Raw genomic sequence first — 12,343 nt, forward strand, 5'->3', positions numbered from 1 at the left:
AAAGTGCAGCTCTTCCAGACTCCTGGAAGAGCCAGAAAATCTCCAAGATGTCCCACAAATTCCCCTCTCCCAGTTCTCGTGCTTTTCTTAGGACGCAAAGCTTCAGGACGTTGTCTGCGGTAGCACCTGGGAGCAAAGGGAAGCACAGGAATGGGAAGAGGTGAGTAACTGAATGTCTGGTCTGAGGTCTATAAAGGGATAATTTGGGGTCTGGTCTGGGGTCACAAAGTGGTTTCTGGCCTATGGGAGGAATCTATGAAAGATGTTGGGCTAGAATTTCCTTTTTAAAAAGTGGGATCAGGGGCAGCAGGGATCTTGTCCATCATGACCCATCACACTTACTATCATTTACACTAGAAAAATAGTATAAATCATATCAGACCAATACACCAGCTCACAGCTGGTGTGTATGTCTGTATATTTTATTTCTGTGCATGGGGCAGCCCAGGATTCGCCTAAAAACGGAACCGGTCACTTGTCTAAAGTACCTAAACTAACTTACGGTGCTGTTAGGGGACATCAGAGGGAGCCTGGAGCTGTATTTTTATACTCACCTGCTGCTGGTTCCCGCGTTGCCTCTTGATGTTGGCACGCGGTACGAAAATCTGACTCTGTTTGGAGTCTCATACATGTGCTCTCCTATACAAATCTATGGGAGAGCATGCGCACAGGACTGTGAAAAGAGTCACATTTTTGTCCAGTGTGCAGACTTCAGCGGCAGGCACTGCGGGAACCAGGAGACAGGTGAGTATAAAAAGTACAGCAACAGGCTTCTTGTTGCCTGCCCTTACAGCACCATAAGTTAGTTTATGGTCCTTTAGGCAGGTAACAGGTTCCCTTTAAAAGGTGTGCACCTCGTAATATATTAGGTGCCTCTTCTGATGGTGGAGCTGCATATTAAAGGGGTTGTACCAAGATTGCAATTTATCCCCTATCCACAGGATAGAGGATAACTCGTTGATTATGGGGGTCTTAGTGTTGAGACCCCTGTAGATATTAGGAATGGAAGTCCCATGTCCCCCTCTGCCTGTCACTGTAGAGGCATTGTCTTCCTGCACAGTGACATCAGAATGAATGGAGTGCTGGCCCAGCATTCCCAATTGACACTCCATTCATTTCGATGGGGCTGACAGAAGCGTCCGGGTATCTCAGCAGATCCGTTGAAAGTGAGTGGAGCATTAGTGTACTTGCATGACCTGCGCTCCATTAAGTCAACTTTACAATGTTGAGGGTGCAGTCATCCTACTGTGAGAAGGACAGGGGACACGGGAATGCATACTTGAGATTGGTGGAGGTCTCAGTGGTGAGACCCCCACCAATCAGCAAATTATGCCTATCTTGTGGATAATTTATAATCTTGGTACAACTCCTGTAGGACTGGTGTATGAAACACTGGTCTCAAAAGATCAGCCCCTAAGCCTTTTTATTCATGGGGACTGTTCTGGGATCTGTATTAGTTTAGGGTGTCTGATTTGTGGTCGGTATTTATTTGGCGGTGTGCTGAATGAGATCATATACGGGTTCAAATTCCTGTCTGTTGCCCGTGTCTGATATAAATAGTTGGGGCATAGAGGAAAACTTTGGTGCAGTGTACTATGTGCACCGCTTTACTGTCATCTTTAGGATCTTCATGATGGCCCTTCTGAAAAGTTGGCAAGTATGAATTTAAGTATTGGTTTGTGTTCTTCTGGGAGCCATTTATGTTTACTTGTTCAGTTTCACAATTGCAGAACGAAGTCTTCTTGGAAGAATTTACCTGGGAGAAACATTGTTCGTCGACTAGTTAGGTTCTTTAACCATTTCCCAATGCATGTCCATTGGTTGCCGAGTCCACTGAATGCATATAAATATATGCGAGTGATCTTCAAGTGAACACGCGCTGGACCAAACCAGCTGAAGACCGTAGTGAAGCAGGTGGTGGTTTGGGCATGGGTGCGAAAGGGACAGACGAAGGGATCGCTTCTTTTTTTTTTTTAAATAAAATAAACTTTATTTAATGAGGGCTAACTGATATGTTCCATAGAAAGGCACTGGTATTTTAAATGTTGTATAACATAACATACTTCTATACTTCGTGGAGGCTACATTGTTTCAGCAGGAACGCCAGGCATCGTAGACGTCTTTCTCACCCAGGTCTGTTCTGCTATGCCACCTTCTCTTGAACTTTCACTTTATGCTAGGTGGCCTGCTGCGACATTACACTGTATATATCCGTATTAGGGGAACCCTCGGTGATACTTCGAACTCTCACATAAGTAGACATCATCATAGTAGTACTCCATACTCATTGCCATCCTTCGTATTACATTCTCATACTCCATATTTTATTGGAGGTCCACAGCATGACAACCTCGCGGTCTCATGAATCGTAGGTACCAAAGTACATCTACCTTTCTAGGAGTCACTGCAGACTCAACGCACCATAGGTACAAACAGACATTTCTCATACACTTTCGTCTCACATATCTCTTTCTGGTGCAGAGCGTCACTACTACGAAGTGCCCTGTCGAAGAACATTATATCTAAACATGGCATTACTTCACTTTACTCAGTTGCACGTGCCATTATATTGTCACTTATATGACAATACACATCACATCGATAAACATCAAATTCTTATAATGTCACAATAACTACAGTCCCCTCGGGGAGGTACTCCCCCAGTCTGAACTCGTCCATCAATCCATCACTGGCCTTAGTGTGCACACTAACGTCTTATTGGACCGGTCTTACATGTTTGGCCACTTTGTCATATCTGAGTCCATGGTGATGTCATCTTTTTCAGGGACCAAGGCAGACTCAGGCTCCTTCATGGAGCTTAACCTGTTCAGCCCCTGGTCATCAGGCCCTTTTAAAACTCTTCTTTGCCCTCGGTTATCAGGGCTACTTCAGTAGCTTCCTTCTGCGCTGTTCCACCAGCATGGGAACAGCACCCTGGTAAGCAATCACAATGGCCACCACCACGTACTTTGTAATCTCTGGCTCTACACTGCTGGCCCTGCTCACTCCTTGCACATACTCTGCTTCTGTCTCAACTGTAGCTGTGTCACCCTTTGTGTGATGCAGATCCTGAATATTATATGCCCCTGCAGTCCCAAACGTTCGAGATGGTGGGAGTGGACTTAGTAGGACTATACATGTCCTACTAAGGGCTGATCTTCACAGCGCTGACATACTAGCCGCATCAGTCCTGACATCACCATAGGACAGAAGCCCCTTTCCCATACAGCCTCACAGATGCCTCAGTTTACATGGCACCCCATGTCCCCTCCCAGTGCTGCACAGTGTTCCAAACTTCCCACCACTGCTTTCAGGCAGGGGAGTCGGAGGTGGGCAATCTTGACCCTGCACCTCCATGTTCCTCTTAAAGGCGCCAACCGTGCACTCACGGTCCTTGGCTGGTACTTCAACTCCCCGCACCCCTTCCCAGCTGGGTACCACATCAGAGGGGAAAGGGCTTCACCACGTGGCTCAGATTTGTGGTCAGAGTGGCTGTTAGGGGGAGCGTTTCAGCACTACCCACTACCCCTTTACAGTAGCAGCAATTGATCTTTCAAAGACAATCGGGCTGTGCGTTAAGTGGGAGGGAAAAATGTAAAAAAAAAAAAGCAAGAGCCAATCATCATTTAGTAGAAGGGGCATGCTGAATAAGTATGCACTTCGCTGCAAAGCTGTTCACTACTTGTTGAGAGACGACAATTACTTGTTTACACTAGACGATAATCAACCAGAGGCTATTTTTTGGTGAGCTGAAACGAAGCAACTAGTAAACATTCTCCCTCATTACTTGGTTGGTGGCAGTATTTACGTGGAACAACTGTTGGTTACATTTAGTCTATCGAGCGACTATTTGGACTATACACAATCCTACCAAAAGTAATTGGACAGGTAAGCAAAAATCAAAAGTAACATTTATTTACATATGTTAATACTTAGTGGGCTCCTTTGGCCCTAATGACAGTGGATACTCTCCGTGGCATACTTTCTACTAACATCTGATACACTTCAGCTGGTATTTCTCTCCATTCATCCTGAAAATGTCTTGCAAGCTCTCTCAAAGAAGATGGATGCTGTTCTTGTTTCCAGATCCAACATTCCAGTTCATCCAGGAGATGTTCAGTAGGTTCAGGTCGGACTCTGTGCTAGTTGGTCCGATCATGGAACATCCACAGCCTCAAACCAATGTAAATCAGTGTTGGATTTGTGACAAGGCACATTGTCTTGTTGGAAGTATAGCTGACCATTCCCAGAGTATTACCACATTGTCAGCAGCACATTATTGTCTAGAATGTCAAGGTACAGCTCCGTGTTCAGGGTTCTTGTCACTACAACCAATGGACCGAGACCATGCCACATAAAACATCCCCAGACCATAATGGAAACATCGCTGTGCTTAACTGTTGGCACAACACACTCAGGTAAAAGCCGTTCCCAAAGGTCTCCTCCATATCCAAGTACATGCATCTGATCTGAAGATGGATTCATCATTTTATTGGACACTAGCTTACCTGTCGCGTGTTGCTGCAACCAATCACAGCACAGGTTTCATTTTAGCTCAGCAGTATAAGAAATAGCAACCAATCACAGTGCAGCTTTTATGTGACCTGAGAAGTATAAGAAATAACAGCCAATCACAGCGCAGCTTTCATGTTACCTCAGCAGTATAAGAAATAGCAAAAAATCACGGCGCAGCTTTCATGTTACCTCAGTAGTATAAGATATAACAACCAATCACAGCGCAGCTTTCATGTTACCTCAGCAGTTTAGAAAGTAACAACCAATCACAGCGCAGCTTTCATGTTAACTTAGCAGTATAAGAAATAGCAACCAATCAAAGCACAGCTTTCATGTAACCTCATTAGTATAAGAAGTAGCAACCAATCACAGCGCAGCTTTCATGTTACCTCAGCAGTATCATATATAACAACCAATCACAGCGCAGCTTTCATGTTACCTCAGCAGTATAATATATAACAACCAATCACAGCACAGCTTTCATGTTACCTCAGCAGTATAAAAAATAGCAACCAATCACAGCTCAGCTTTCATTATACCTCAGCCGTATAAGAAATAACAACCAATCACAGCGCAGCTTTCATGTTACCTCAGCCGTATAAGAAATAATAACCAATCACAGCGCAGCTTTCATGTTACCTAAGCAGTATAAGAAATAACAACCAATCACAGCGCAGCTTTCATGTTACCTCAGCAGTATAAGAAATAACAACCAATCACAGCGCAGCTTTCATGTTACCTCAGCCGTATAAGAAATAACAACCAATCACAGCGCAGCTTTCATGTTACCTCAGCCGTATAAAGAATAGCAACCGCAATTGTTTTGCGAAACGTTCGGCGGATGCATCATGTTGTGGTTGAACACACATCCCGTTGTTCGTCTGTTTCTGAAGCTTGTAATCGGGGGTATAACTGTCGATGATGCTCGCACGTGCGCCACCTATCGTACAATAGATGTACTACACCAGAAACCTTCGCAGGAGTGCACTCAACAACTTCCCAACGTTTCATGGCGATCGGATGAATGGTGCAGTAATGCATAAAGGACAGACAGACAGACAGACAGATATTTGTATACACATAGATTCGTCCATTCCTCAACTGTCCGATGGCGACGCTTCTTGCACCATTGTAGATGGGCCAATGCATCTACTTTGACAAAACTTGCCAGAGCTTTGCAAGATAAATAGAGGGAAATATCAACTAAAGCATAGCTCCCAACATTTTGGACCATTAAAGAGGATCACTCATGGTTCTCTGTGTGACAGATCCATTTTTCCATCCATATCTATACACTTGAATCCTTATAATTTGAATATTAGCACAAAATATATAGACAGTTTTATGATACAAATTTTACCATATGCTGAAATAAAAAGTGAATTGGAGTCTGAGATACATTAGGAACTATTCCGAGAGTTTATGGAGCTATATGGCCATTTTATTGATACAAATTTATTTCCAAGGTCAAAAGAGGCACTTTTAAGGGGCCAAAGAAGGATAGAGGGACTTGGGTCAAAACAGGCACACTTAGGAGGTATGGCCGAAGTGTATCAGATGTTAGCAGGAAGTATGCCATGTAGCAGAGGCATAACTTGAAGCTTCTGGGCCCTGGTACAAAATCTGTAACAGGGCCCCCAAGAATAATGCTTTATTCATAGTACTGGGCTCCCTATATGGAAAAGAGAGATCTTATGGGCCCCCTAAGGCTCCTGGGCCCAGGTGCAACCGCATCCCCTCTAGTTACCCCCCTGCCATGGAGAGTATCCGCAATCATTAGGGCCGAAGGAGCCTCACTGAGGTTCCGTTTACGCCAAACGATATATCATTTGAACGAACGATGCCAGCGTCCGCTTGTTTGCCTCTTATACAGCCTATTTATACATCATTGACTTGTTCACATTTGCCGTATAGGGCCGTATTCACACCGCCGAGAAAATCGGGACTCACAAATCTTGCACGAATTTGACCCCCAGTCTTTTGAATGGGGTCAAGCACATGCGTGATTTTTTTTCCCCACATCAGGAAACAAACCTTGGCATGTCCTATCTTTGGGTGTGCCCTCACATTGCCCCTTGGTATCAATTGGGCCAGCGGCAGCCATGCAATGTGAGGTCTCCCCATTTCAAACGATTGGAGACACTTCGCGATTGTCCACCGTGACTGACAGCCGCAGCCGAGGATCGCTACTTCCTTGAAGTGATGCGGGGCGTTTTTATAATAAAAACGCCTCACATCCGCAGGGAAATCGCAATCGCCCGTGTGAAGTTAGCCTAGGGACTCTTTCACACGGGCGTATTTGTTTACGCAGAGAATAGAACCCATTGATTTCAATAGGTTCGTTTACATTTTCGCATTTTGCGTGCGCAAAAAATGCAGCACGCTGTACTTTTCTATGGATTTGTGCACCAAAGGTCCCCATATAAGTCAATGGAAGGGGTGCGCAAATGTGTGTGCAGTATGCAAGGAGATGCGTCATTCCACTGAGTTCCAGAACACATCTGGAACTCATTATGACTAATTAGCCATTTCAAGCACTGTGTCTTTGTTTGCCGTGTGCAAATGAACACACCCTGCGGGTGAAAAAACGCACTGATGCTAGCGCAAAAACGCATACGCTCGTGCGAAAGAGCTCTCAGCGAATGAGAACGGCTGAACGAGCGCTGTTTAAACCGAATAATAAGCGAACGAGCCAACGATGATTTTTATGCTGCCTTTAATGAACGGCGAATGAAAAGCGAACGACTACGGTTCGCTTCCGCTCATGTGAACGATTTTTTTGAACAAAGGGTCCCTAATATAAATACTACTTCTGCCTTTTGCTCGTTGTCCAATTCCGTTTGCTCAGCTAGTGTTGTCGTTGCGTACGGTCCCCCATAACGGTGTGCTTGGACAACGACTAAAAAGGGGCAACGACATTTGATATTGTCCATATTACTGAATAAAATAAGTTTTTACACCTAAAAAAAGCGAAAAACCAAGGAGGAGTAATCATTTCTGGGGGATCTTTATTTTCTCTTTTTAACTCTTTAGCTCACAATCCCAAACAAGGCAGTAGCTGTGAGGAACCACACCATGTTGGAACATAAATGTAGGTAGTATATCTTGCAGCAAGTACTGCTGTGTATTATCACATGTATTAGAGCATAGTGAGCAGCTCCTATCCCAGGCTACAACAGCAGAGGGACCAGAGCAGCCTCCTCCACAGCGTCTCACTGCACTGACTGGAATGTCTAGCAGCTGCCAGCCCCAGCTCTGTGACTGAGGCGTTGGATGAGCTCGGCGCTCGGCTGCTCACGCCTGCCTCATTTTCAAGTTTTCAGGGTATGGTAACAAAGAGTGGCTGTAGTAGTGAGCTGAGAATAGTGAGCAGTCGTGTCCTGTGTGCAGGTAAGTGTGCCAAGCAGGGGCTCCCTGCACCCCACTACACACAGGCTTCACCCCCAGCCTGTCTCCTTCTCAGCCAGTGAGGCAGCACAATGCTCTAGTTTCCTGCAGCATGCTCTGGAGAAGGGGGAGGGTGATTCTCTGCTTTATTTCCTAAATATTTCAGCTTTTCACTCTTTTTACCATTGCATTTGCACATTGGGGCAGTTGCTTGGTCAACATGACTGTGCAGGAAGCCATTATTTGGGGTGCTGCTGACATGGGGGACTTGTGGCTATGGTGGGTGTGATGCTGCAGAAGTTGCCCCCACTGTGCAGGACATGAGGTTGGGGGGGTTTGGCACATGCAGAATAGTTTTATTAAAACTTTTTGCAAGCTGGAAGGAGTGCAGCATTATGTGCTGGGGGGCAAGGAGGCTTTCTGCACTTTTTGCTGCTACTTCATATGACAGCATGGCCTGGGCTCCACTGTCCTATGTGTCCTATTAATGCCTTGGTTACTTTCTATGTATCCCTTGTGAATTGTATCCAACCTGGTGCCCTGTGAGATTAGTGGGTGGTAAGTTAGCAGGAGGCTGTTTAGGAAAAAAATGACACTGTTTATTTGTTTAGTATGTAGTGGTAACATGTTTTGTGGTGCTATCATTACAGGATTGCTCACCAATGTCCAAGTATATACATATATAGCCATGCATTTTTGGAGAATGCAATTTTTTGGGGCATATGTGTATATATTCACATTATATATATATATATATATATATATATATATATATAATTTTAAAATATGTATGCATAACAACATTTTTGCAAACTCCATGTTTGCAAAAATGCACTTAAATGGATATAACATATTTTTTCATTTTTTTTCAGCTGCTGTAAAAGGGATAAAATTGAGCGTGTGGGGGGTTGGGGGGTTAAGGTCCCCATTTGTTCCCTGCAGCCTGCTTCCTGGGTCAGACTGTCTCTTGGGACCACATGCAGCTCAGTGGGACAGTCACTGTGAAAAGAGGCAAGTGTCAGCTGTATGGTAATGAGGAGGACAGTATTGTCTGCTCCTGGGGAGGAGGGGACATTCCACCGGTCACTTATATCACTGCCACACACTATGCTGCTGGCCGCCACTGATTGGGGGGGAAGCTGTAATGATGGTGGGCTGGGATCACTTTAGGAGCAATGGGAACATGATTAGGGGTGTTATGTGCTCATGTAATTGGCTGCAGTTGAAAATTGGCTGCAGTCACATGTTGGTGGCTGTATAGTGTGACATTATGGATATAGGGATTTTCTATAGGTGAGTGGTCTTTGGTCAGATGAGTGATCCCATGCTATAAGTGTCTTGCTTTACTGCAGATGCTGTTAACAGCTACTAGTGCTCTTCATGGCAGCCTGTATTCTGAGAATGATGGGGCTTTACAGCGCACTTCCGTTCAATAATCGCTTAAACGTTTTCATCGTCTTTTTTCGTCATAGCTCATTCAGCCCATCGTTGGTCTGACGGGAGTCTGGAAATGCTTGGCAATGTTTTGTGAATGACTGACTGATCACCTTTTGCGCACAGCGACTGACACGAATGATTTTTATGCCCGCATAAAATGAATGCCGAACGATAATTCGCTCACTTATCGTTAAATCGCTGCATGTGTTTGCACAGAATGATTATCATTTATTTTTGCATGATTCGCAATTATTTGAACGCTAATTGTTCCGTGTAAAAGGGCCACGCACTCTGTTCACACTATCGTTCGGCTTTCCTGTTGTGAGTTTGGCGCAGCAAAACGGAAAGCCAGATCTGGCCTATAATGGAAGGAACTATGCTTGATAGACACCACGGCATATAATGGGCACCATCTAGAGGCCTCTGGTATTTTCTCGCACATAACGCAGCATGCTGCACTATTTTGTGTGGTGGGATCTGTACCAGAGGGTCTGAACTGAGCGTCTCGTGCTGCCGTGAATATAGCCTTAGTTTACTGCTGTATGGAATGTCTGATTTTGGCTTTCAGTTGGCCGAATCGCCCCAAAATAGGACTTTTACTCACATGGGCGAGCACGATATCTCGCTTGTAAAATTTCAATGTTCACTGTGATTTGCAAGAAAATGGCATAGCTGAACATGCATCACATGTACTTGCAATAGGAAAAATTAAAAATCCTGAGACGCTGCTCTGAATAATAAGAATGAGGTTGGTTTACATCACGCAGGCTCCTGACATGTTGAAATGTAAACTGGCGCCGTGTCACCTGGCCTATTTCTGAATAGAGCCGAGTGATATTTGAAACCGTCCTTTGCTACAGGTGTGTAATGGTGTCAATCCAGGTAAATCAGAACAAGGCAGTGGCATCCAGTTCCTGTTTCTGCAGTCAGAGCATCAGATGACCCTATTTTGGTAGAGAAGCAGGAAGTTGGTAAAGGCACGCTTCTTTGCTACTTATTCCAAAGTTATTCATTCCGTCCTGGCAGGAGTGAGAACAATCGCCTTGCGTGCTCTTCAACCTGAACCGCATGGCAACTTGTGTGGTGGCACTGCCCACTTGTGGGAGCTCCACCTAGGGGCTGAACATGAAATCACAGCCTCAGCTCAACCTGTTTTTACTTGCTTTGTTGGTGGTATTATACATACAGATGTAGCAATGCTGAGTTTGTTCTTGAAACCTAGTATAACTTTCCAGCGATGGGTTTAGCTGTAGTCCGGTGTAGTAGTGAGCTGTGCCAGGTGACAAACTCAGTTTTGAGGTATTTTCTATTTGGATGGTTTCTATTGAACAATGTGTAGTGACAGATATGTATATTAGTAGGTAGCTTTAACTGATGTAGCACCAGTGTTAAAGGTAATGTAGTAAGTAGGCTGGTGGAAACTGTGCTTAAAGTGGGCCAATGATGTCTTTAGAAATAAAGTGCTGGGACTTGTAGTTCAATAGAAGCTAGAGAACTGGAGATCAACTGTGAAGTAGATTATATATACTGGCGCATATGCACACAGTCATATAATGGCACTGTTTTCCACACAGCTATCATAGGGCACACGGGCCTGCACTGGTGGAAGCACGTTCCTTCTGTTGGATTCCATAGGATTCATGATATCCTCCATCGGACACTGCATGAAGAAGAAAGGTTTAAAGGGGAGAATATCTTCATACGTGTGCTGCACCTGACAAGGGCTGTACGGCAGAGCACCTAGGCCTTGTGGCTGTGTAGTACACAGCTGTGCAGGCTCTGTGAGCTTGTGCACACAGAGGAATTGCTGTGGAATTTTGGTTACAGAATTGTACGGTGAGATTCCGAAACGAAGTAGAGTGCAATGTGAATGAATGGGGTTGTAGCAAACTGCATTCACTCACAGTGGGAAAAATCTACAGTGGGGAAATAATTTCAGATCTGCAGCCGGCTCTATCTGTTGCAGGAAAGCTAGAGATTTCAATAGCAGATTTCATTCGTTGCAGTGAGTGAACTCCGTGCTGAAAATCGGCACCAAAATCTGCATACAGATTGTTCATGTGGATGACTCCATTCTCGGAATGCACAAAACCCGTGCGAGATTCACCCTCAGGCCGGCTTCACACGGGCGAGAAAATCGTGCAAGGCTTTTTGCGTTGCAAGACACATAAATCTCACATGAATATGAACCCCATTCTTTTGAATGAGCTAGTTTTTGCCACACCTCAATGAAAAAACAAATCCTATCTTTGTGCGTACCCTCATGTTTCATCTCCTATTGTTTTCAATAGGGCAGACGGCAGGATCGCACCACATGCTAGGTGACTGCGATGCAAGGTCTCCCATTGAAAACAATGGGAGAAACTGTGATTCTGTAAGCTACGGCGTGGGATTGCTTCCTCCACGAAGTGATGCAATGCAGTGTTGCCGTAAAAACTCCTTGCATCCATGGGGAATTCACATGTTGGCGAACTCGATACTGGGCCATGATTCACAGCTCGATATCACTCTCGCCCCTGTGACGCGTATTCGCCTCTCCTGTAGCCACCCTGGTTCCCGATGCTATGATCCCAGAAGAAGCATATGACGGCTCAGCTAATAGCTGGCTCCAGCTGTCATGTGTTGTTTATGGCAGAATCAATGCTAAAGCCTGTGATTGGTTGAGCTGTCACTTGCATATAGCCGCCTCAGCATCTTCAGGGATCAGAGCGGCGTTTGTGGTCCTTAGCTGGTTTTCGTTAAAAACCCGAACAAAACCTGCATTTGTAAATGCATCACTTCTCCATTCCCTGGCATCTGTACCGGTAGCGCTCTCTCATTTCAGTGAAAAAATCTGAGAGTCAGATACAAATTATTAGCTTCACTGAGGGATCAGGTTACCGCTGCTGGCCATAGATCTCTATGGAGAGAGAAGAAGGGACCAACTGCAAGTAGAGACACAGATGACGAGACAATTGGGCTGGTTCCAGTAACTATTTTGCAGTCTCCCCCCAGTGTTTAATTC

At 44.9% G+C, this 12,343-nt stretch overlaps 1 protein-coding gene across 3 annotated transcripts in view; it reads left to right on the plus strand.

Moving 5' to 3' along the window:
- TFDP2 (transcription factor Dp-2) overlaps positions 1–12,343 on the plus strand; it is a 71,224-nt gene that overhangs the window by 11,313 nt on the left and 47,568 nt on the right. Inside the window, exon 1 of one of the 3 annotated variants that reach the window (XM_066598142.1) lies at positions 7,802–7,905. The exons of the other annotated variants lie outside the window; for them this stretch is intronic. The gene's annotated coding sequence lies outside the window, so the exon portion shown is untranslated. Of the gene's footprint in view, positions 1–7,801; positions 7,906–12,343 lie in introns of those variants that run through there. 3 annotated transcript variants of the gene reach the window in all.

Source organism: Eleutherodactylus coqui, chromosome 1 (assembly GCF_035609145.1).
Source record: "Eleutherodactylus coqui strain aEleCoq1 chromosome 1, aEleCoq1.hap1, whole genome shotgun sequence".
NCBI lineage: Eukaryota > Metazoa > Chordata > Amphibia > Anura > Eleutherodactylidae > Eleutherodactylus > Eleutherodactylus coqui.